Source organism: Pleurodeles waltl, chromosome 1_1, assembly GCF_031143425.1.
Source record: "Pleurodeles waltl isolate 20211129_DDA chromosome 1_1, aPleWal1.hap1.20221129, whole genome shotgun sequence".
Classification (NCBI taxonomy): domain Eukaryota; kingdom Metazoa; phylum Chordata; class Amphibia; order Caudata; family Salamandridae; genus Pleurodeles; species Pleurodeles waltl.
Genome location: NC_090436.1, coordinates 491,379,511 through 491,403,272, shown reverse-complemented (window position 1 = coordinate 491,403,272; position 23,762 = coordinate 491,379,511). Strand labels below are relative to the sequence as shown.

Genomic DNA, 23,762 nt, shown 5'->3' with positions numbered 1-23,762 from the left:
CCGCCAATACGCACCTGATTTGTAAAATACTATCTGAGCAGATACAAAAGTACTTAAATAATGTTATGAATTTAACTCCCTTGTTTTTAAACTTCTGTATACCAAACACATACATATTTCAAAATCTTTTTTTCTCAAATAGGGCTAGGGTTCTTCAACATGGTTCTCCCATACTAACAGAAGCAAGTAAACAAGCCAACCAAACACTGACGACCAGTATCCCTCCTAAAATACACCCAGCTCCTTCAGTGATGATTGTAGCATGATAAAAAAAAACACCAAAATACCTATATTTGTATAGACATTCCAAATGAAATCAGAAAATCCTTTAACACGTTATGGATTTGTAAATATATTTTTTAAATATTGGAAAGATTTCAGTTATGAATGCAGATTAAATCTCTCTTCATTAAAATGTTTTGGGCTCGCCTACAAACGCCAAGAAATCGTGGTAGAAGATGGGTATTGCTATCTATATGCAAAACAGCAGGCTAAAAAGAGGAAGTTGTGTAGCTGTGTAACAGCATTTTCTATTTTTAGATACACGATTTTTGGAGAAGTCCACTTATTTGATTTTTTCCATTTGAACTTGCAGCATACTTTTGGGGAGCCGTAACTCTGTGTTCTTTTGCCAGCGCTGACAAAGGTCTGGTTGTCAGTGATACCTTTTACAGCTAAATTTAAACTGGAGTGACATGAGCAGGTGCCCGTGGGCTTGCCAGACACTTGTGCGCTGGCATCACAATTCTATGGGTCAACAACTAGAAGAAAAAAAGCTTCTCTCCTCATAGACTGAGGCTGAGACAGCCCGGACAGGGGGTTTCTCTTCAAAGCCAGCTGGTCTGGCTTTATTTTACAGGAATTTTTTTACCTGTCAGAGTTTTATCAACATTACCCTCAGCAGGTGCTGCAGGGAACGACTTCCTGGAGAAGCAGGGCACTGGTGAGTTATTTGAAGGCAAAAAATTGATTTATATGCTGTATAAAATGCCGGTGACAAACAAAATCTGTGTGTTGTAGAACGATTTCCATGATAAGAGACCTTTGCTCTTCGTCGTGAACAGTGCAGGACTACTGATGTTCTTTTGTGATACCCCTGTGGTCGATTTTTAGGTTGACCTATTTCTCTTTACTGAAAGAAAATAGTCAAACATTGTTAGTGAGTAAAATGAAAATAATGATTTTGCTTGCTATGTCTTTAATAGCAAGAAACTATTCAAATTGTGTATAAATGGCTATTAATTTAATAATTATTATTCCTGTTATTAATACTTTTTGTTTGTTCCTAGGCAAATCATTTTCCATGTAATGCTTTTCTTTCGGATGTATTCATAAACGTAATATTTTCTTTCAAGTTCACATTCACATGTATTTGTGTGTGCATGTAAATGTGGGTATGTGTTTCTGTGTGCCTCAGTGCTAGTTCATGTTTGCATGTTTATGCGTGTGTGTATGGCTGTGTGGGTGGGTGTACGTGTCAGTGGATCCGTGTTCCTGTGTCTGTCCCACTGATTGTGTGTTTGGGGTGCGACTTGTGGGATCTTCTCATACACTTTGAAACTTCGAATTCTTGACACAAAATAACAAAAAAACTTAATTTAAAAAACTATCGAAGGCAAGGTGTGAATTGAACCAAACTTGCCGGAAATTACGTTGCGAAATATTTACCCTTCAACTTAATGCTATCTCTTCCCAATGACGGCTTTATAAGACTGCGAGGTGCGTGTTGAGAACAGAGATGGCAACTGGTGAGACATAAAATGGTAGAGATGTTGACTGCATGTAGTCATTTTCACTGACACTTGAACAATATAAATGTACAATCTAGGCCCACAAATGAGGCACCAATAATGTCTGGTAATCTCTAATGGACACAATCGAAGCTTTACATTTCCAGAGGAAGTCGAGCTTTTGAATATTTGTTTTCTACACATAACTCTAGATTTGAACATTGGGCACTTCACGGAGCGGCACTGCAGGGATACCCCCCAGCTGGTTTCACTGGCATTGAGGATTATTTACTAACGTTTTGCGTTTGGTGCAGAAGTAGCTCAAATGTGTGCAGCACAAGGCACGCGCCTCCACAATCTTTAGTAAATAGCAGCCTATTGATTTAACTAAACTATTCACTTCTGTAGATGAGCAGGTGCGTCTAAATCTTTGGTAAATACCCCTTTAAGGACTTTGCTAAACTACTCACTTCTGTAAAAGATATTTAAGAAAACACCTATTCCTTGTGTCGAGATTTATTCTTTCTGTAGCCAGAGGGGCCACGAACATGAAAGGAGTGCTTTATGTAGATTATAAAGTAGTCGCTTGAAGTTTATACCAGTTGTAAATAAACTAAGGTGGGTGTAAAAGTGTCTGCTTGCTGGTATCACATGAGTTAGGAAGTTTGTATTTTCTGCATTCATCTGAAGGCAGTAGGGTATCCATGTGATATCTGAAAGAAACTCCCAAAGATACCCAAATGGACAGCATATCTATTTCCCCAGTATGTGTGAGGATTTAAGTATATGAGTAATGTATATGTATATGAACAGCTGCTTTGAAAGTTATATTGGTGACATGTGAATGAGTGATCATTTATACTGTGCACACTGCAAAGCGAAGAGCGTTGAGGTGCTTCACTCATGAGCGTCATAGGTTATCACATACAGAACATGTACATTTGAAAATGAAAAGTGTGTTTGTGATGGACATGGGATACAAATTATTTTGTCTCTGAGTATTCAACAAAAGATTACATCTGATTTTTTTTCTTACTTCTTACCAATTTTTTTTATCTTTTCAGTCATCTCAATGTAACTCTTTTGTCATTTCTTAAAATTAACTTTTTGTTTTTCCTCAACTTTCTTTTCATTGTTTTCTTTCTTTCTTTTTTCTTTTTATATAACATGTTAGTATTCTTTTACAAATTTGCTTCGCCCAATCTTTTTCTTTATTAACACATACAAATATAAATTAGTTCATATCGTGCCTAATTGATTTGCTACATAACACATTTGAAACAAAAAAAAAAGAAACCCGGAGAGACATTTGAGCAGCTGTACCCACCATTGCCAACTGCGATGATACTGAGACCAAATATCATCATGTAATGCAAAGACACATCAAAGTCCATCAGAAAGTATTCATGTGAGGTAGTGTGGGGCATAAAAAGCAGATCACTTTTAGACAGAAAAATATGTGGGGAGGAATGTATGGCTGACATGTAACATGCATGGACTGAATGGTTCATAAGGCATCAGATCTTCGGAAGTCAAATACATCCACATCTTACATAAAGTGCTCTTTTTATTTTACAAAGCAAAGCATTTGAACACAAACAAAAGCAAACAATTTATGACTTATTGGTGTTTTTTTATTTAGCACCAGGGGTCTTCTGTTGAAGCCCCCGTTGTGTTAAAAATGAAATTGTTTTAACATGAAGTGCACTGTGTGGGCATTCGGATGCCGTGGTCTTAGTCACTAAAGGATAGGTTCCAAAAGTAAGAAACCTTGTAAAGTCTCCAACTTTGAATAGATTGAGTGTGTCCAAGTGATGAGGAGGTCTATTTCTAAAATTGAAGCTATTTACTAGAATTCAAAGTATTCTTTGAACATTTTCCCAGTATTTTAAAGCTTGTGAGATTTGTTGCTCGTTTTCTAGAGATGTAGGTTTTTAAAAAAAAATTCTAATTCTTGAAAACGTCAGTCATGGATTTTAAAAATGTTTGCTTTATGATATCTCCCACAGGTTAGCAATGAGTAGCACAACTCAATTCAAGGAAGGCAAGCTCATAAAACACTTGTGGCTGAGTACCTACATTCGTTTGTAAAGTGTTTTAAAAGAAATTGGAAAATGGATGTCTACACATTGAATAGAAAAATCACGTACCCCTTTTCTTTAGCTTTAGCCCACTTTACTTAATGTCGTAAGCTCCTTTGTTGCAACTGGTTTATTGACACTGAACTGACTGACAAACAGGTGTATTTTCTTCTGGACTGATCAGGCACCTGCAGACAATTGTAGCTTCTTTGTATTTGTGCAGCCTAGGAATGCCAGTGATAATGTCATTTGTGATTAAATATTCCCGACATTTCTGAGGTAATCAGTTGTCCATTATAAGCATGCATAGCTTTGTGTGCTAACCTTAACTTCATCTCTCATTGTCTTTTTACATCTTGGGTACAGACAGATGTGTCTGTCTTTTGGCTATACCTCTTGTTTCCAATATGCAAGGAGTGGGCTTTTCGTCATCACCTTGCCCATGTTTGGAGGGCTGGGATGTCTATCTCACTTCCCTGCTTTTTATTTACTGGCTTTACTTCCTATTCCTTTGTTTGACCTAACCCACTCTGAAGCCTTTCAATCTTGCATTGTGCTGATTTGATGATTGCATCATTCCACTGCTGAAGTTGATTGTGTTCAAGTAAATACTTTGTTCTTTAATCTTCACTACTACCTGGGAGTGCCCTTATTTTCTTGCTCTCTTCCCCATGTGCTGCTTATCCTTTCACATCCCTTCCTCTTCTGTTACCCTCAATCTTGTATGTTGCCTTGCCTGCCTCTACTGGTTTTATTTTTTTGGTATTTTTAAGTATACTCCTCTATTATGCACTCCACTTGCTCTCTTAATGCATTAATTTCCTCCCACTCTCCGTGTGCAGAACCATTCCTCATCTGACTGTCCTTGTTTTTTAAAGTTTATTTTACGTGTTTCCTTTGGTTTTGGAGCATCTTGTAACTGCAATCTGGTGCCAGGCTGCTCCTTTTTTAAACTGCATTTTCGTGCCCATTTTTTTTTAAAGTTACCACTTCAAGATTAGTGTCCTCCATTTTGTAACAGTAAATTAAAAAGACAAAAGATCAGCTGCATCATGATGCATGTGCTTGCACGCCGCATGACACACACATGTATACTTGTCATGACTCACCTGTGTGCATTCCAATATGGCAGTCATGAGTCATGTGCACCATGACTCATGGCAGCCATATTAGACTGGGTTTCCTTTATTAGGAAACCGAAACCCATTTCAAGATTTCTCGACATGCATGCACATGCCAGTGCAAACAAACTTTGGCTATGTCAGTGCTTTTATAAATCAACCTTAATTTCACTGTTGTATATAAAATATATGGCATATGATACATTTCACTTACTCAGTCCTGATGAAATATAGTACATCACTGAAGCCTATGCCCAAATGTATTTCTTAGCCTTGTTCAAGACAGAGGAGGTAATTACGAGTTTGGTGGACAAAAAAGGCCACCAGCCAAAGTCCCACAAGTAGGTTGCCACCACGGCGGCCACCTTCCTGCGGGCCCCATTACAAGTTCCAGCGGGGAACAGCCCCCAATATTGACATTGGCTCATGATTGAGCGCTTTTCACTGTCTGCAATGCAAACAGAAATTCTGTATATGCTTCAAATACAGATGTGTAAACTTCATTGTGCATGAAGGAATTACTGGATGTATCACACACTCTGGACGGTGAATCCAAAACGAATATATTATTTGTATGTTCAAAAATAGTTTTCAGTTCGAGTCAATAGACTAGATAGTGAACAGAAGTCGAAAAAGTTAATTAGTTTCTGATTCAGTAAGTCATTCTGTTACCAGTATGCTGCAATATACCCTGAGTGAACATCCGTACGGATGAGTTGAGTGTAGGTATTCCTCGGTTGAAGTGCCATGAAAAGTTGGTGTACATTCAGAAACATGTGAATTTCTGAGTATTCTCTAACGTTTTCTTGGCACAGTCCTGGATGTAGTCGACAATTTATTCTTTTGAATCTATTTCCAAAGAGGGAAAGGGAAGAAAGCACTCCCAAAATGGCTGCTAGTGGATTAGTTGGTGTATTAACACAGAGAATATTGTCCTATTGGGAGAAAGAGAAAAAACAGCATGAGATATGCATGTTAGTTGAGTATTAACACATGTAAATATACACTGCCAGTGAACTTTTTAAGCATTCTATGAAATCATATTCTATTCAGTAATCACCCCACATTTTTACAACAGCAAATGTACTTTTTATTTTTGGTGAGCTCTAAAACTACAACTGGAAGACAAAACTCTAATGAGTCTATACTGAATCATAGTAATGTAATGTTGAAGAAAGTATTAGACATCGATTTTCAATATCTTCATTCATGTGGACCCAGAAGGCACATTGGCCAGATGAACAGTATTTATCACATTTGCAAACCTGTTTAGGAATTTATTTCATATTCCCCATCTCTTCTAACCACAACACAGCTACAGCTAGAGGTGGCCATTGTTCAACTAATTTTGTAATATTTGCAATACAATAGCATTTTTCGACTAGAATATTAGCTTAACTTAAATTGACTGGTAAAATATTGATTTAGTAGCAATGCAAAAGAATAAAAGGAAATATATAAAAATGCTAATTATAATAAAGCCATACAGCAGAGATAATACAGCAGAGATAATAAGACTCCACCCACTAGCATATGAATAGTTATTGAACATTTTCTTTTTTCCTTACCTTTCATTATAAAAAATACTGTACACTGCTTGTGACATACGGAGAACCATCCATCAATTGCACAGCATATGCTGCCCAAATAATAGTAAATAATAACGATCTACTACACTCTCTGCACATAGAATATTCAGAAATTATAAAGGACATCATAGATTGAATGGGCTGTCCATCCTATTGGCACTAGGATTATATTTAAATGTACCTCCAAAACACACTTCGTTGGCCCATTGTAAGTAACTCTTGCAACACATACCTCATTCCAGGGCTAAATATGACTTTATTATTGACTTGGAAAGCACTCATTCACCGTGATCAACAGATCTACAATCACAAAATGTTGTGCAAATGCAGTTTTTGTAACAGTTAGCAAACTGTTGTGGAGTACAAGCATACTTTTCTGCCCCAAATTTGAAAAGCATAACACACCTAATCAATTCAGGGAGTGTTCATTGTTTTCAAGGTTTCAAGCATGCAAACAATTATTTGCCCTAGGTCTGCAGTTATTCTCTAATGATCCTGAGCTAGAACAAATTATACTTTACCATTTACCAGGAGTGGCTCACGTGTTTTTTGTCGGGGCGGGCGCAGGGGTGGGGGAGCGCAGACTGGCGCGGGAGAAAAATAAAATAAAAAAGCACTTACCTCCTCCACCATGCACCGCTCCTCTGTCCCTCATCGACTGCAGGCACAGGCTCCCAGCCTTCCCTTTCGCCAATCCTGACGCTGCTCAAAGCAGTGCCAGGATTGGCTGGGAGCACCCAGCCTGGGCGCTCCTAGGCAGACTGGGAGTCTGTGCAGGCTCTCTCCAGCCCACCAACCGTGTTGCTGGGCTGGAGAGAGCCCTGTGCACATGTGTGTTTGGCCTGCCCAAGATGGCTGGCCAAACACACATGCGCTCTGAGGGGAGTGCACAGTGCACTCCCCTCAGCTCGTCACCCCCTTTCACATGGAAAGGATAACAAACAGATCTTGTTATCCTTTCCATGTAAAAGGATTTGCAGCAGTGGCTGCTGGTGGGGGGGGGGTGGGGGGCGATGCTCTCTGCCCATACGGAGGAGCTGCACCTGCCTTTTTACCTCACTTGAATTAAAAAATATGATGGTTCGTAAAATTATTACATTCAGCAAAACAAATGCATGGAGACAGTGAATGACCACAAAGGTCTATTACAGTAAGGAGTAAATCCCTTCCCTGCATGGAAAAGTGGTTTGAATTCTGCTATAGTTGTTGAGAAAGGGACAATGGGGAAATAATCTTTGGAGTACTGAAAAGAAAGTGCGTTTTCACAATTGAAAATCTAGATGTGTAATTTCTAAATTTTCATTTGCCTGGAAAGCTGATTAGCAGCCCTAAACAGTAAAAAAATAGTTATTAATTCCCAATAGTGAGTAAACCTGCGCCCATGCGAGTTCAGAAACTTATATTGTGAGAAGTCGAAAGCATGCTGGTGCAGATTGCAGCCATTTGTAATGATAGGCAATCTATAAATGTGCCACATATTCTTTGAGTCAACTACCGAAGTCAATGTACTACAAAGCAACAGTAGCTAAACTTTCTGTTTTCTGTTATACAGACTCTAAGGTAATATGAGTTATTCCTTCTGCTTTTAATCCACAAAGATATGCCCAGGACATACTGTTGTTTAAATACAAAGATTGAAAATTAAATCAGTTTAATTTTAACAAGTTGAACATACTTTTTTTTACTGAGCAGAAATGGCAAACCTAATACAATACAAAATAAGATACAAATCTCTAAAAAGGCTTCTTCACTGTGTTTTATCGACACTGGTACACTGATGAGAAACAAGGTGTAAAATCAAGAGAACACCAACAAATTATACACCTCATATCAGTTTCATAATGTACAATATAAAAAAAAACACAGAGGTCAAATAAAGTGATCCTGTGCTAAAGGGAATCTGTGCAAAAAAGTGACAATATGGTAAAGTGCAAGATGTAAAGTGCAGATATACTAAACACACCTGTAATCAAGGCAGGAACATTCTGTGAGAGTCCTGTATCTTAAAAAAGGGCTCCTGGTGATATGAAGCAGCTTCTACCCTGTCTTCACTTGCCACTGATACAGTAATGATATCAAACAGATACACCCTTAGACTAACCCACAGAAAATATAGACCTCACATCAATTTCATAATATATGGGCTGTAAAGAGCCACAAAGATAACAATAAAGTTGCTAAAAGCGCAGCTGTGCTGAAGTGCAAATATCCTACAAGTGCAAAATGAAAAGTACAAACATGCTAAATAACACCCATTCCTTACCATAAATATAGCTGATCTGTCGCTTCCCTGCACATTAATGGGATGGGCCACCCCCATGTTGATTTAAATCAAAGTAATGCTATGAGTCCAGGAATTTCTTTAGGCTTCCCATCCTTTTGGCATAGGCTTTCTCGAACCGCCTAGTTTTAGACATTTTTACAAGCCAACCTCCATATGATGGGACCATTTCTGTATGCCATATTTGTAAAATCAGGGAACCAGCTACAGAAAGTGCAATTGATAAAAACGTTTGTGCTGATTTGTTCACTGCACCGTGAGCCAGACTGGTAAAGCCAAAAAGAATCAGTGATGCTTTCAGTTCTACACAAGCTCCAAAAGCCTGGCTCAGAGCAGAGGAATGATGGTGTCAAAAATATGAGAAGAAAGCGTGAAGCCACGCCCCGGCCCCAAGCTGATGACATCGAAAACACTGATCTTCTACTGAGGGAAACATTTTATGAAGGTCCGCTGGTGTGCAGTATGCCATCCATCACAAGAGAAACAACATGCTTTTAAAATTTGCCACCCTTAAGGTCTTGTGGCCTAGAAGTTATATTGTCAACCAATCATCCTCAGAAATCGGACACTGTTTAGCCTCTGCTATTTTTTCTAAGAAATCAGTTAAATGTTTCTGAACTCCTACATTGCATAATATCCTCTTCTAGTTCCCTATGCCAATAAGTTCTGACCTAAAAAATGCACAGAGCACAGGATGAGTTTCCTGGCAAGGATCCCAATGAGATCTTAAACAATGAACAACCTTCTGAAATCCAAAAAAGAATCTCTTAGAGGGTTCCCCACACCATTTACTGATCTCATGCCATGTCATGCATATAACCTATAAAATAAAATGTCCCCGTTCCTTAAGCCCAATATCTAACCTGAGAGGGAGATAATAACAAGCCCACATACCTGGCCTCATGGAGATTCAAGAGTGATTGGCCCGATACAATATGATTCAGACGACAGAATCAAGCGAGCACTCTAACCCTGTATTAGCTTGTATCTGTGGGTTTTTTTGGGGTGGTAATTTGTGGATCTTCATAAAAACCAGGAGCAGAGTTCTGCTGTCCTGCATCACTGCATCCACACAAAAAATGATCCAGCGTTCCTTCATTAGCACATGCTCTCACCAAGGTGTCTAGAAAAGCTGCCTCATAATAGGTCTGAATATGGGGAAGGGCAAGTCCAGCCTGTGCTATCTCAAACTGAAGTATTGCGTCCTTGACCTTAAGTGCTTTCTGGTTTCACACAAACTGTCTAAACATTGTGTCAAGCTCACCAAAATAACTTTTGCAAATGCTAATGGGAATATTTAAAAATAAAAACAATAATAATGAGAGGAGAGAAATTTTAATGAGGGCCACCCTGTCTATCAATGTCAGGGAAGAATAGTCCACTTTTCTAGTAGCCCCTTAATTTTATGAAGTGTTGGGACATAATTTAATTGAAATAGCTGAGAACAATTGTTGGTCACATATTTCCCTAAATACAGAATGTGGCAACAGTGATCCAACCCACAGACAAGCTATCCAAATATTCCATCATTAAAGAGCATCATTAAACAATTATACTTCAAGTAACCACAGCTGGGCGAACAGCCAAATTGCAGCATGATTTCCAACTAATCAATGATTCCTGGAGCATATGCCACCCAATTGCACCCCTTTATTCTGCTCTAGACATATTAGAGATCCCATACAGACGCTGCCAAGCCTCCACCACACTTGTAAAAAGATGAAATTGTCCCTTGACCAAAACCTTCAATTTAGATTGTTGTACAATCGATGCTTGTGAACCCTGAGCTTTTAATAAAAGCATCATTTTCACAAAGTCTTTTCCTTGGCAGGCACCAAAAGTAGACATGTCGGAAAAAATACAACATTGGGGGATCTCCGGTATGGTAAATAATTTTCACTTGATAGCCTATTCCAGCACCTTTTCCTTGATCCGATAGACCATGAAGTTTACCAGAATAGTGTGTGGAAATTTTGAGTTGAGAGGACATTCTGGCAGAACATGATGAGCCCTTGTAATTGACAAGTCACCTGAATATTCTGGGAGAACATGAGATCTAATAATGAATCAACCCATTGAAGAATGTGCTGGCCTTCACAGCCTTCCGGGACCCCCACTATACGCAGATTGGAACGACAAGAGTGATCTTCAGGCTTCTCCAGTTTGGCCTCAAGAGAAATGTGTTGCTTAAACTGGGTGACTTGCTTTTGAATCAATTAAACTTGATCTTCCAATTGTGATAATCTGGCCTCCGCCTACTCGAGTCTTTCTGGCAACTGGGCCATTGTGTCCTCCATTTTTTAGATCCTTTTATGCAGAGATGCTACTTTGATTGCCTGAAAAGCCTTAAGTTCTCTAATCACACAGAGTATCATATGTAGCATAGTTTTGACATCCTGTCAGAGGAAAATTGCATCTGCGCTCCCTGCTGATCACCCTTGATGTTGAAAGGTGCTGGAACCTGGAAGATTGTAGCCCTAGGACCTGCCAGAAGTGCTTGCTATGATTCAGGGCTTAAAATAGAGAGTGTTTCAGATGACGCCTGGAGGGTAGCTCCGGGACACAGGCATCTATTTTGCCCTTAGAGAATGAAGGATAGTACTTGGTTTTGCCAAGCTGCACTTCCAAAGGCAAACCACTACCACCAGAGGATAATGCCCCAAAGCCTGAGATGGGAAAGGGTCTGACAGTATCCCCAAAAGTATTGGTAGAGTCCAGAGCATCAGCAACTGCCTCTGCTTCTGAGCAGACCTACAACGTGCCCACTGGGGAGCTTTCACCCAACTCCAAAGCCCCAAAGCCCTTCCCTTCACCCGTCTGGCCAAGCAACTGGAGAGTGTTGTCAGGACTGGAAGGGTTAAAAGGGTTCGAAGCCATCCTAGTCTCCTTACGTGGATGTGGGCTATGATTAGTTGTTGCCACAATTTGGCCAGTGCATCTCTTCGGTCTTTTTGCAAAAACACTGTCGAAATTCTCTACAATGCCACCAGACATGAAATGTTTCCTCATTATTTTCTTTTTTCCATTTTGTCTATTTATTTTGTTCCGATGAGCTGAGCAGAGTATTAGAGCAGGACATTAAAGCCTTAGAGGCAGAGAGCATAGCAAGGAGAATGCAAGGTCAGCAAGGGGGAAAAAGCCAAAGACCTGTCCTGGGAGAAAATCCAATATAAGCGAGTACAGAATCAGTTGTCAGCGAGGAGTCTTATTAGCCTGAATTCACCTGGGTTAACTACGCCACAACAAAGTCCATTGCAAAGCCCCAACATACAGTGATTACTTATTAAGGCCGAATAGTGATGCCTGGAAGATTCCAGCATGCTTCCAAGTGTTTAGCTTCTTCAACATGACCCTCCAATATCTACCTAGGACTGCCAGAACAGGAGCAGATTTAGCTGCCTTGCTACCCCACCATCTGATACTCCTACCTGTCTTGTGCCACATGCCTCGTGCCAGTCTCCTGACTCATGTGTCACCAGATCCACTTCCACCGCATCCACAAGCTCAGCAGTAGCAGGTCTCCTTGCTGCCTCCTAGCGTGTCTCACAGCTCCTAGGTTCATGCGTGGCTCCGGTGTTCTAACCTGGCTCTGGTGTTTTAACCTGGGAAGGACCCAGCGATCGCCTCAGCAGCAGAACATGTGGGATCCGCCTGCTGCTTTCATCCAGGCAGACAAGTTGAATATTCATGAAATTAAAGTTTAGGTTCTCAGAATAAAACATCCTATTATAATTTCCTCACCTTATTATCACAGAATTTGTATTTATGGCACAGTGACAGTTTCAGTAGACTAAGCCAATACATTTCTCAAAGTACAATGTACTGCATTGCATTAACAACACCTTAAATTTGTCATAATGTAAATCTTGACAAATCTGTAATGGTTGCAATACTTGATTACTAAAAGAACTTGCTTTGTTAACCTACATGCGTATAATATTTAATCATCAAGATGAATGGAACTGCGTGATCTGTTTGCATTACCTAGTGTGCTAATGGTATCAATCCTGACAAAAAGATTCTACAACAAAATCATATTCCTTGCCTTAAAGCCAATTTCCAGCTTTATGATCACCAATGAAGTTGATAGAACTGTTCATAAATTATTATTACTCCTTTGGCCATTTGAATACACCATAAATCTGTTTTATAAAGAACTATAGAAGCAACTTACATAGTTGTTACAAGATTTTCTGAAAAAGATATTTTGTTCTTCCAAACAGCTATAGCAAGGGTACGTTCAAAAAGGTAATGAGTAAAGAAGAGTGGAAAATAAGGCATTTATTAGAAATGGAACAATGGAAGAGGACAGAGTAAGTTTTATTGTTGAGTCTTTTCTTTTTCTGTAAGCAGATAGGAATAAACATAAAGCTATTTTTCTTAGCTTAGTGTTTAGGCAATATGTCTTCCTTTAATCTCATGTGTTGTGAAAAAGTAATTAAAAAAGAATATATATATATGTGTGTATATTACAGAAAAAGAAAAGACTCAACAATAAAACTTACTCTGTCCTCTTCCATTGTTCCATTTCTAATAAATGCCTTATTTTCCACTCTTCTTTACTCATGAAATTTTTTAACGTACCCTTGCTACAGTTGTTCCATTACATTATATTTTTCTGTCTCTTTCACATTTTCACTTATGACTGATTTTTTACTGTCATTCAGTAGACCATATCTTCTTTGCTTCTTGATAATTCATTTAATATTGCATTTACTCTGTCCAGTGTTTCTTTAACAAGTAGGCAACAGTCTCCCATTCCATGTACACCAAATGCAATGCTACTTTGGTATTCCAAAAACTTTCATAATCTATCCAGAGCAGAATGTAAGCAAATAACTTCAGTGATATGGGATCTTTAGAGTGATGCCAGAAATAGAAAGCACAAACCTCAGCCTTAACATCTTTTTTAAATCTTCCTCCTGTTTAGAGATTAGTCTTACAGTACGAAGAACATTGTGAGTCTGAAAAATATAGTATAAAAAAAGTAAGAATCATGAGAGGATATTTTACTCTATATGTAATAGCAGAGATGTAAATTGATTCATTCTAGATAAGATTTGGTAATTTCATTGTAATCACATTATCTGTAAATTCAATTAAAATGTCAGGCTATGGTTTTTCAAATTGCTATTTCTAACTATGAGTTCCAGCATGAGAAACATTCATTGAGGAGGTTCAAGAGATATGTTGTATTTTTTTATGAGTACAGCCCACGGGAGTGGTTTATATTTAATAGTAAATTTAATGCAAATTGCATATGAAAATGGAAAGTGGATGAGTGGATGAAGCATAATGATGAAAATCATGGGGTTTAGGATGGATGGGAGAGGAGTTGATAATGACATTTGAGCCCAAGAAAAAGAACATTAATTTATCAGCCATATACTTGTAACTGGCAAACTCTTCCCTGCATACAGAAAGTTGGTAATGTTCTTAAGCTGTTGAAAGCAATAATTGTGCATTGCTTGCAGTTAAATCACTCCATAGCCTATAGGATTCCCATGATGATAATAGGAAAGGCTCTTTCCTGTGACATAATCAAAGTGCAGTAGGAAAATGTTGTTGATTGAATCATAAATATGAAGTCTTGGCACATGAGGTCTAGGCATATAATTTTGTTGAAGCTCAGGAAAGCTATGGAGTTATTTAGAAACTTTTGTCCAAAATAAATCATCAATAGAGGCCCAAACCACATTGACACACTTATTTATAGATCTATGCTGCATTTCTGTGATGTACATGTGATGTATATATGGTCTTGCTCACAGCATTCATATTGTGGCCACTTGTGTTTCCACTGTGTCAGTATCCAACCTCCATATTTGTACAGCTTCAAGAAAGTGAGAGACTAGCTGCAAATTTTGAATCTCAGCTGAATAAAGAATAAAGGATCAGTTTATGCAGGATTGACATAGTGCATGAAGAGCTTTGGCTAAACGATGATACTACATTAACTAACATATTGGTAGTAGCTATGAAATAGAACATTCTTTGGACTGCATAGAATAGTGCAAGAAAGAATAAGACTTTTAAAAGAAAAGTAATACATATGTAAAGGGGAAAGAACAATTTCAGGTTGTGAGAAGGAGAAAATTATGTTCCAGGATAGTTTGGTTATAGAGCAACAAACAAATTCAATGGAATTTGTTTCAGATGTGGTGAGAAGGGGCATATGGAAAACCATAAAGACTGTCCTGCTCTTAATTTGAATGTAAGGACACTATGCTAAGTGTTGTCACAGAATGAAGTTCAGTTGCAGTATGAACGATGGAAAACAATTAATGAGGTGTCAAGTGAAATAGAAGATTTTTAGGTTAGGTTGAGTGACAAGTACGTGATAAACCGAAAAACTATGTGGTGATTCAATATGTTGAAGTAAAAATGCTTTTTGACTCCACTGCATGTTTAACATTGTTACCATGGAATTTCTTAAAGGAAAAGTTTATAGGAATATAATTTAAGACATTTCTCCTGTAGGCTATGATGGCAAACCCATAGAAGCTAAAGGATACTCTGAAAGCAAATTGACATTCAAAAATAGAAAGATTAAAGCCAGGATATATGTGGTTGCGAAAGGTAATTATTTATCAGGTTGGGCTCACAAGAAACATTTGGGAGTGATCTTAAGTCCCAATATCTACCTACAAATTCACTCAATGAAAAAATGTAGAGGGTGTAAATTTATAGAAGAATTCCCCAAAGTTTTTGAAGAAACATTAGGATGTTTACAGGGATAGATTCATGAGATCAAATTTAAAAAAAGAATGCTAAACATAAAGTATGGACCATACTGGTGGCAGTCCAATAGAAAGCCAGGATTGAGATTAAAAAACTATTAGATTTGGACGTCATAAAACTCATCCAGGCCACTGAATGTAACTAAATCAGGAGCTGAGATTCTTCTCTGCATTAATTTAGTAAGCCTCAATAAAAATGTAACGAGGACAAATATCCCTTAGCCAAAACTGCTGAAATGATTTATCATCTTAAAGAGACTAAAGTGTTCAGTAAACCTAATCTAATATCAGCATGTCATCAAATCAAACTCCACCTTAATTCTTGTGATCTCATGGCATTTGTGACCCCTTTTAGAGCTTTTGGTGCATTTAGGTTCATTAGGATGTGCTTTGGGCCATTTACTGCAGCACTAGTTTTTCCAAGAGTTATGGTGTCGGGTGGTCTGGAGCCAGTACAATACTTCCATGATGATATCTTAGTATTTTATGGAGGGGTCTAGATGAACACAACACAAGAATAAGAGTAGTCCTTGCCATTTTGCAACAGGCTAGTTTGCTCTTAAAGGCAAGGAAAAGTTCATTTGCCAAGTCTTCAATTCGAATATTTTGCTCGTTTAGTAACACAAGATGTGCAAGGCCCAACAAGATGTCATTAAACAGTATTGTCAGGTTAAGGAAATCAACTATGAAGGAGGAGCTCATATACTTTTTTTCGGTTTGGCAGGGTTCTTCAGCAGATTTGTCAAAGCTTTTTCAAGCAAAACATATGCTATGGGGAAGTTGCTTAAGATAAATGTGTTCTATAACTGGGAGGAGGAGTGTGAAGATAAATATGTGCCTAAAAAGTGAGCTACTGAATGAGCCATTCTTATAAGCTTTTGACAATATCAAAAGATGTTCTGTTAGAACAGAGGCTAGTGATAGGTAATGCAAGAAAGCAGCACCATAGCATTTTCATCGAGGATATTAGGAGACAATGAGACAGACCTTTTGGAACTAGAGATGGAAGGTTTTGGTGCTTCATGGGCCATAAAGAGATTTATGAACCTCCGGGAGGGAAGAAAGCTCATTGTGGATACTGATCTGAATACACTAAGATAAATCTTAAATGAAAGGGGACTAGACAACTTTACGTCAAGGATCTCAAAACGGATTGCCTCATTGCAAAAATACAAGTTTGAAGTTATATGTTTGCCAGGTATAAAACTTGTAACTGTGGATTGTCTAAGCAGATGGGTAACATAAAAGCAACTCAAGTAGATGTGCAGCGGTGTTACATAAAATTTTGTGAGGCCAGTTAATATAACTGACAATTTACAGAAACATTGCTACCTTACAGCAAGATTCAGGATGAGTTAACAGAGAAGGAAGGCTTAATGCTTAGCGGAACAATATTATGCTCTCCGTACTCGGCACTCAAAGGTCAACTTGGGTTTAGTAAGACCAAAAAATGGAAAAGAGGTGACTTTTGGTGGCCAGTGTTGGATGTCTTGGTAGACAGAATTGTAAGGAACTGTATGCAATGCCAGATGAAAAACACAGATTCCGCCTATGATTTGTAGAGATTTTGATAAAAAAAACAAGATGGCACAAATTTGAAATTTTTATAACTGTAACCAAAAACAGAATATTGAAACTCCTAGATCAGATTTTTTCAAGTGAGGGTTCCCAAAGAAGTTGCTAACTGTGTGCTGTTGCTTTCCAGAGATATGGAAAGTTATTTGGGAGACTGAACAAAAAAGGCCATCATTGTACCACCCAAAATTAATGGAGCGGTTGAGAGACTCAGTCGTGTTCAAAAAGAGAGTATTCAGTTATCCAAAGTAACACTTTGTGTTGGACAAGGAAGTAGCTGAGAAGGTGTGGATTTACAGAATATCTAAACACAGTACTAGGGGGAATTCACCTTTTGTGCTTTTCAAAGGAAGGAGATCAGATAGTAAACCATCCCCTCTTTGGATGATGTGGAATAAAGGAGCCTATGATTGAAATTCAAGTAGTGAGTGAAGGGAAGGATTTGGTTTAAGGAAGGCAGTAGGATGGGCAGAACTGCAGGTATGGGATTTAATAGTGATTAAAGGTCTGGTAAGAACTGCTCCAAGTTCACACACCCTTTGAAGATAATTGACGTTTAGGGTAGATCATTGAAATCATAAGATGGTAAAGTGTGAAATTTGGGGTGAGTGGCCAAGTGTAATCCTGGGGTGGTAGATGAAGGTTTAAAAGAATATAGCTCAACAATGGTGAGAGTAGATCTAGGATCTAGGACAATATCTGAAACACTGAATTTGAAATATGGACACTTGAAAGATTATGTGTGTAAAAGATAGATTTCAATTTGTCTAACTATTTTATTTCAGGTGAATGTTGAATTTGTCTGATCACCTCATGGTATCCAACTTGAGATGTAATTAGCAGAATATGTATATCTAAGATATCTATTTCATTTCAACATGAAATTAATTAGACAAACCTATGTATAAAATGTACACTGCACTTAGTTTTCCTAAGTTCCATGTTTAAACTTCATGTTAATAGTTCATTGTATTGTTTCATGAGGGGGAAGTTGTGTACTAAAGCCAAGATTGTAGATGTTCGAATATATCAGGAAGCTGCATTATTTACTCTGATGAATGGTCTGTTGGAGTCTGTACATCTTGATGAGAGGATAGTTTCTTCCTACTTTCAAACATAACATAAATAAACATATTGAATCTACCTTCAGTGTGTAGACCCTCCATTGAACTTCACAGGAATATTCCTAAAATGAGCCATCTTCACACTTGCATATTGTGGGTGAGGCAAATCTAACAAGATTTGTCTTTCATCGAGTGTAAATCCCAGGTTATACTTAATTTCTAAAAATAATGCATGCCTACAAAGAATGCTAAAACAACACTTTTCCAATGTGTGTTCTTTTTGTACCAGAAACAATGGTTTTTGCCATCTGCATGTCTGTACTGACTCATCACTTCCCTTTCCTCAGAGCCAACTGTGATAATAATTGTGTGTGATAGGAGAGGCTCATTTATTAATATTTTCAAAAGAATTAACAGCCTGCAAGATAAATCACACATCAATGCTGATTCAAGGAAAAATGGCAACTTCATATGAAATCCCACATTGGGGGTAAGGTACATTCAGAGAAAGCCCATTTGATAATGAGTTGGCTTTGTTAGATAAAAAAATATATAATAAGAAATAGAGGCCTTTTCACAAACTGTATTGTGTAATATATTTAGTAATACTATATTAGTGCAACTAAAGTATCACAAAACATTATTCACAAACCTACAAGTACCTCTTCTATCTTTTCTATTGGTAGATCCTCACACATGTAAGTTTACTAATTAGTAGTAAATGTGGAAGTGACCGGGGGAGAGGCAAGAAAAAGAGACATACTTACTACTAAATGTGATGTGTTTAGGGAGGGTTGGGAGGGTTTCTGGTGGGACTTTTACCCACCCACAAAAGAGTAGGTCCATTGATATCCACAAACTGCATGCACATTTAAAGATACTACAGCCAAAAAGATGACCTTCAACAGTAATAAATTATCCCAGCTCAGAGCTGGAGTAAGTCCAGCGTCCGACACAACAATGCAATCACTGGTACTGCAGCACCCTCTCATATATATATATATATATATATATATATATATATATATATATATATATATATATATATAAATAAATGAAATGTAATGATAAACAAACCTAAACATAAATAAGATGAATTATTTAGTTATAAAAGATAATTAGATTATGTTTAGCTAAATCTATACATCACAATTAGTAATTAATAAAGCATAATACAAAAGTATGTTTTCTACTTTAAGTGGGCATTTGTTTTTTAGTTTAGGCTTCAGCACATTATTTTAATTTAATTTAATGTAGTTAAATTAATTAGGATTTAGTTCAAAATAAAGGTAATAGTGCTGCAACATGTTTTATTTTGTTATATAGTTAACATTAATATATACAATTAATTTACATGAATATTTAACATAAACATTTTACAATTTTTGTTCAAGTTAAATACACTTTTTTTTTTACTTTCCAACATACTTTCTCACCAGGAGACTCCACAGTTGGGTTGGAAACCTCCTTATTGTAAAGTATGGGGAACATTTTGAAAGTTAATTAAACTTTAGAATACATTAGTAAAAAATTGAATGGACACTCTCCTCTGGGGGTGAGATTTCATTGACTTATCCATATTTTTTTCTAAAGCCTGAGCAGCATCAAAAATCCAGGATTACAAAAACCACTTTTTAGTCCATCATTTTATTTTAGCTTTTCAGATTGTTATCCTTTTGTTCTCTGTTGCTATTAATTTCTAAGTGCCCAAGGAAAGATTAGCAATGTGTCCCTCAAGTCTGAGAGGCATATGTATGACTTTTTAGCGCAGGGCACCACAGCAAGTCACCTTGTTCACTGCCCTATGTCAAAGGAAAGGGCAGGAATGTACCGTATTTAACCAATACAGTGTATTCCTGTCACTTACCCTGCACTAGCACCAATGCATGCACTCTTGCATAATGGTACTAGGCTGTCAGCATTGCATGCAGGATTGTTTTTGTGCACCTTCCTGCACAAAAACAATCCTGAGAGGATTTTTCCTCTTTCTACGTGTGCTCGAGGAGAAATAGTGATATTTCTCCTCTCTGCGCCTCCCCTGGGAAGGTGTACGGTTTTGGCGCATTCCCGAGGTATTGTAAATCTGGGGATGCCTCAAAATCCCTGGGTGTTGCGTTGGAACACCCATCGCAAACCCATGGAAAGCCTCCCTAGCACTGAGTAAGCCAAAACTTTGATTTGCGCTGCCCTGCCTTACTCCATATTTATGAGGCCTTTTAAAGCCACGCAAAGTGGCTTTGCGTGGCTTCTTAAATATGATTTAGTGGTTTGCGCTGCCGTGGCATCGCACAAAGTGACACAACATCAGGGCAAGGGCCACATAAATATGGGCCAAAGGTTTCTGCATTTGGTGCCATGTTTACAAGCCCCTAGTGCCACCGGAGCATCACTTTTTTTACGTCAGGTGGCGCAGTGTGTTGGCCCATATTACAAGGCCACACAAACCACCTTGCATGGCTTTTCATGGCCTTATAAATATGGCCCCCTTTCATGCATTACTCTGTGTGAAAGGGGCATGATACATTCCCAGAATTACATGATTTAGAAAACCTGTGAATGTGTCAGTTTCTTTAGGAAAGCTTCCTTTTTTCCCTAGTCACCCCCAAACGTTTTGGACAGATACTGGTGATTACTGACTCTTGGAAGTGCCCTGGGTACTGCTTACCAGTCCCAGGGCCAGTGCACTGTGTAAAGTGGATATGCAAATTAGACTAATTATAATTGGCAAAATTAACGTACCTACAAGTCCCTAGTATATGGTAGGGCATGTAGGCTTAGAGACCCCAGCATAGGTTATGCACCTATAGGTGCACTGCTGAAGTGCCCAGTGTCATTTTAAAGGCAGGCCTGCCTTGCTGGCCACTTTTAAATTAAAGTTACATGCAAATTCGACTTTGGAATTAAAAGTACTTCCAAAGGCTTACACTACCTTATTTGTACATATAAGTCACCGCTAAGGTGTGCCCTATGTGCCCCTATGGGGGGGTGCCTTGTAAATATAAGCAGGGACCTTTTTATAAGCCCTGGTGAGGTAAAACAGCCAAATGTATTTTCCCTCACTGCAGTGACTGACCTCCAGAGGCTAAAATGGGGAGACTTGTTTTATTATTAACAAAGTCCCCTCAAGAGTCAAATACATTGAGTTTGGTATCAAATTAATTGTATATAATACATCCCACAACTTACAATTGTTGGATTTAATATAACTAGTTCAGGTAAAGAGTTTTAAACTCTACCTGAAAGTTGCCAACTTCAGCTCTGTAGTGCCCTTCTCTGATAGGCCAACCTCTGGCAGCCTGGACAGGCTGCTGTGATGAGGTGTGAAGTGGGCTGAACACTAAGGATGTGCCTGAGGGAGGAGAACTGCCTCAGCAGATGTGGAAGCAGGAAGGGGGTGCTGCCAAACTGATCTTCAAAGTCAGCTAAGTGTAGGTACTTACCTGCCCTTACCAATAACTCATTTTCCAACAGTTTCCAATGCCAGCCCCGGTATGGCGTAAAAGTGGCACAATGAGGAGAAATACCTTAATGCCTTCTCATTTTTCCTCTTTCCAAGTGTGGTGCATTGTGCAGCACACACAGAAGGAGGAAAACGCCATTAATGATTGTTTACATGAAGGAAGATGTCCCACCCTCCACATAAGACAATCATCCCAGCAACACAGACACCATTGCACCATAGTGCAAAGGTGCCTGCATTGGCACTAGGCTGCCAATTGGGCTCCAGCATGTAGGAAAGTACAAGGATGTGTTATTGCTGTAATTACAACACATGCGTGCACTTTCCAAATGGCTCAGCTAAGTGCTGCAAGATGGCTTGCGGTGCTGGGCTGCCTTATTATTTGGTAAATATGCCCCTTGATTTGCTATTATGTTATATTTTAGGGAGGAATAAAACCCTTTAAAGTTGGATGCTAACACAAAACTGCAATCCTAAGTTTCTATTTCATTCATACTTGACGACAAATTCAAATTTTAATATTGAATTGTGTACTTGAAAAGGAGAAGGTATGTTTGCCTATAGGAATGGAACCTAGAAAACGTTCACTTTCTATTAAGCTGCAAATCATTGACCATTTAGCTGGTTTCTGAAAATTCCCTCTACGGGGCAGGCCATAATTGCACTAGGGATTGGACGCAGATGATGGGAAGAGGAGCTTGGCAATAAGAGAGCATGATGATGTGCTCAATAAACATCATGATTCTAAAGAGTGAAGCATTAAATGCAGCACTTTTGTCCCACATGCAAAAAGGGGTGTGTCTATAGCTCTGCAACTTTGAACAACAGATGCAGCATCTATTGTTGAACCAGAATGAAGTCTGTGTACATGCTTGAGCTCTGGAAAACATCTCTTGCACAGTGGTTCTAATATCTAGTGTAGGAGAGAGTATGAGCACCCTACTGTGTGTGTGGTCTTTTCAATATGACGTTTGAGGGAGAACGTTGATTTGCAAAAGCTTATTAACTCGAGATGAGTTGTGGATATAGCTTCCTAGCTCCTCACGTTTGATCATCTAAGATGTAGATTTCTATGTTTCAGATGTTAGCCTTTGCTCTCAAGTGATTTTGACTGCAAAGTAAATACGTCCTTGCCTACCCCTGGCTATCACACATGCCTAATCTATGCCTCACAGGTAAGATAATAGGACAATCTTTTGCTTGGCTGCTACTCTCCAGTGATGCTAGCCCAATCTTGACCATCCATTTCTTTAGAGGTGTTCCTGAAGGGTCTTTGAAGAAGAGGGGGCCTAAGAAGTGGATCAGCAGCCACAAGGCTTTTATACCTTGCTGAGTTTAGCAACATGTTGCAGTGGCCATCTATAAATAACCCATTTCATTATTAAGACAGACGGAATGACTTTTGGAAGGAATCACCATTTCTGTAAGAGGATTTTGGACAAACCTGTCTGAGCCATTATCTTTACTTTGAATGGAGCCACACACTGATTTCAGTGCCATTTGTGCCCAAAACCCAGTCTCTATTTTACCTTTACTACACTACTAAACTCCCCTTAAATACGTCAGGATAAACTTTGTTAAAGGAACTTCCCTCATGTAAGTGTTGTCAGTTTGCATCACAAATTCAGAGCTGAAAATATATCAGTGTTTTGTGCAGTTACTCTACCTATGAGAATTGCCTCCTCATTGCTCTTTCTCTAAATGATGCATGGTACAACTAATTTCCCCAACAGCTAACCTGGCTTATATTATCCCTCTACATATTCCATTCTTTCTATCCTCCATTGGAACATGAGGTACAAAGGTTTCGAAGCTGGGGAAACAGCTGACTTTGTTCTGGCTGCTGATGCTACAGGGAAAGTTGTTTCACTATTCTTTGGGCCCTTCAACAGGAATTTCTATTCTGCCCATTTTATGGCGAGCTAGTTTTTCTCATCATTTCTTCATTCCCATCAAGGTCTTCATGAGCATAGAGATCATAGCATGAGCGTGATTTAGAGTCCACACTCTGGACTGGCATGATTTTTGAAGGATCATGGATGAAGAACCATTTCATTATGATCATGCGCCTCTAGCCCATTCTAAAATATGCCTCTTCCTCGTCCACATCTGAAATATTCT

The 23,762-nt window shown here is 38.5% G+C and overlaps 1 protein-coding gene across 14 annotated transcripts in view; it reads left to right on the top strand.

The window, feature by feature from the left end:
• Positions 1-637: 637 nt before the first annotated feature.
• The window catches only part of MEF2C (myocyte enhancer factor 2C), a 426,321-nt gene continuing 403,196 nt past the window's right edge, over positions 638-23,762 (top strand). For 3 of the 14 annotated variants that reach the window (XM_069225092.1, XM_069225082.1, XM_069225005.1), the window contains exon 1: positions 640-943. The gene's annotated coding sequence lies outside the window, so the exon portion shown is untranslated. Of the gene's footprint in view, positions 944-23,762 lie in introns of all 14 variants that reach the window. The other 11 variants (XM_069224968.1, XM_069225045.1, XM_069224950.1 and 8 more) reach the window with 8 other exon arrangements.